The sequence below is a fragment of the Quercus lobata genome, chromosome 6 (assembly GCF_001633185.2).
Source record: "Quercus lobata isolate SW786 chromosome 6, ValleyOak3.0 Primary Assembly, whole genome shotgun sequence".
In the NCBI taxonomy this organism is placed as follows: Eukaryota; Viridiplantae; Streptophyta; class Magnoliopsida; order Fagales; family Fagaceae; genus Quercus; species Quercus lobata.
In genome coordinates, this window is record NC_044909.1 from 19239171 (window position 1) to 19242502 (window position 3332).

A 3332-nucleotide genomic window follows, 5' to 3' on the forward strand; every position below is an offset into this window, starting at 1 on the left:
TACCTGGTTCAGGGGATCCTGCCAACCGACAGGGAACTGGCCCACAAGCTCAAAAAACTAGCGTGCAGGTATTTCCTACAGAATGACATTTTATTCAAAAAGGGATACCATGGGAATCCCCTCAGATGCCTGGGACCAAAGGAAGTTAGAGAAGTAGTCAGAGAGGTACACTCTGGAGATTGTGGAAGTCACCCAGGGAAGAGAAGGCTGTACAAGCAGTTACTATTGTTGGGATATTACTGGCCAACGATGAAAAGAGACTCTGAGGAGCTGGTCAAAACATGTCATGCTTGCCAAGTCCTGGGAGATGCAATTCACACTCACCCAAATGTCCTACAGGATATGATGACGCCATGGCCTTTTCATACTTGGGGGCTCGATCTCATAGGGCCTATAAACCCTCCATCCAATGGTTATATATGGATCCTTACAGCCACGGAGTACTTTACAAAATGGGTAGAGGCCATCCCTTTGAAAAAAGCTACTGGAGCAGCTGTAGCAAATTTCATTCGAAACCACATCATTACAAGGTTCGGGATCCCCAGAAGATTGATCAGCGATAATGGAACCCCATTCATAAACAAAGATATGAAGGGATTAATTGAAGCATACCACATCAAGCATGGAAGATCTACCCCATACTACCCACAAGGAAACGGCCATGCTGAAGCTACTAATAGGGTAATATTGAAAATCCTTAAGAAGATGAAGCATGAGTATGGAGGAAAATGGAGTGACCATCTGGCAGATGTGCTTTGGGCATGTAGAAGCTCTGTAAAGACAGCCACAGGATTCTCCCTGGTTTATGGAACAGAAGCCATCAGCTTTGTGGAGTTAGTCATTCCTACACCAAGGGTAGTTCTGGAGGAAAATCAAGGAGAGAGTGAGGACGCAAGCAATGAAAAGAGGCTAGCAGATCTGGAAGGAGTAGAAGAAGAAAGAGAGCTGGCCAAGAAAAGGAGCCAGAGATACCAGCAAAGAATGACCAGAGCATATGCACAAACAGTACGCCCAAGAGTGTTCACTAAAAGGTAATTAGTACTAAGGATGGCGGAGCATGTGAGGAGGAACTTGCCAGGGCCTTCCAAGTTCACCCCAAAATGGGAAGGACCCTACATCATCAATGCAGCTCATGAGAGTGGGTATTATTACCTTGCCAAGGAAGATGGAACAGTCTTGACAGAGCCCATAAACGGGAAATGGCTGAAGCAATACTATGCATAAGGACAAGGGGATCCCGGTACCTCAGGGTCCTTTCACCAGCTTCACTATCTGCTAAGTTCTTTTTATTTTTTGTCTTTTTTTTATTTTTCAGCCTTTATCATGAATTCTAGTTCAAGATAATTTTGTTCAGGAACATGTGATAGATTGACACTTTGTGGTCAATACTGCACCAAAAGACTTTTTTTCTTTGTTCCTTAAAAATGACCATGTTTTAATGAAGTTCCTGTTGACCATGTTTTAATGAAGTTCCTGTTTCTTCAACATTTAAGTTTTTCTTTAAATACTGCAAAGACCAAATTTGGATAGATTTAAGGAAGGATACCTGAGTAAAATAAAAAAGGGAGAGTATGTAATACCCTTTTACATATGGCCCAAGATCCACCTCACAAATAATTTCAGATATCCCACAAACAGTTCCAAGTGCATAGGTCTAGGATCACAGAATAAAATTAAAGTATCTAGGATACCTAGCCTAGCACTTGGCAAAAGGGGAACCTGTCAAAGTTCATGAACTGGGACCGTATCTCAAAAAAAAATATATACATAGGAAAGGATACTAGTGTACCCAGTTCAGTACTTGCATAATAGATTACCAGGTACCTGGACCAGAATTTGCAGTAAAGCCTGTGGAAACCATGGTCCAGGACTCAGGAAAGAAAAGAGTCACAAGGAAGAAAAGGCAATATACCAAAGAAAAAGGCAGATTCACATACTAAGAAATGAGAAGCAGTTTTCAAATACAAAAAAAAAAGAGAAAGCAAAGAGTAGAGCAATGTTAAAAAAAGAAAGAAAACTTATACAACCCCAAATTGTTTATGTAAATCTAAAAAAATAAGCTAAGGAATGAGGCCGGCCAACAGGGAGGCATCCGGAGAAATAACAGGCACAGCCAAAGTAGAAAGGATCCTCTGCTGCTTGACCTTCAAGTCTTGTAAAACCTTGTGAGCATGAGCCAAAGCTTCCTCAGCAGCAGCTATCTCAGTGTCTATACTCTTGAATGATTGCCTCTGAAACAGCATATGATCCAGCAGACGCAAGTGATCCAGCAGAAAAGACAAATTGAACTTAGCCTTCAGAAGGTCTTGCACCACCCCTCTCCACTCCAGAAGCTTTTCTTCAGACAAGGAATCTACAGAAGAATTCCTTAGGGAAATCAGCACAGCACACAGTAACTCCATCAAAATATTGCCTAGAAAGACGCCTCCCCTGAAGCCACTAGTGAAATCCCCGTGACTCTTGAGCAGACTCTCTAGCAGTGGCAGGCCTTCCACAGGAACAGAGAAGCGCAGGAAGCTGCCATAAGAAGACCCAAAAACATGGAAGTGGCTGGCAGGAAGACTGTTGAATTCCAAGAGATCAAAGCGAGACAGGAAAGAGGAAAGCCTTGAATCAAGATCTGAGGCAGCCATTTTCGAGGCATCCCCCATTACTGTGTCACCACTTGCAGAGACAGGAGGACTTGCAGCCTTTTGTTCTGGATGAAGGTCAGTAACTTGAATAGGTCTCACAATTCCTTCAGGGATAACGGGCTCAGAACCTGCAAAGCTTGTATCAATATCCAAAAAAAAGAAGAAAAGAAAAGGAAGAACAGATTTAGTCTTTAAAAAAAAAAAAAGGGGAAAAAGAAGAACAAACCAGTTCCAGCTTCTTGGGGCAGAGCCTCTTCTTCCTGATCTCCTGACTTCCCCAAAGATTCTGGGAAGGAACATAAGGCAAGTTGAAGAAAAGGTGAAGGACCAGTGGCAAAATGGCTAAAGGAAGGGATAGATGCAGGGGGCTTCGCCATATAAAAAAGAAAAAAAAAGGGGGAGAAAAGGAAACACGATGGGAGCAGCTTGCACTCACCTTCTGAGCTTTCTGATTCTAAAGAAGAGGCAACACTGGGAGCGGATTTCTCACTGGTTTGACCTAAAAGGAAAAAGAAAAGGAGGAACTCAAAAAAAACTGGAAAAGAAAGTAACGCTATTTCAAGGAAACAAGGTTTACCTGTTTGTTTGGATAAAGGAGTGTCTCCCAAAGCACCTTTATCTGACAAGGATTGAGGAAACACAATCCTGATAGGACTAGGAGTGCGTTTAAGATGGGGACTTTGAGATGACGGGATCCTA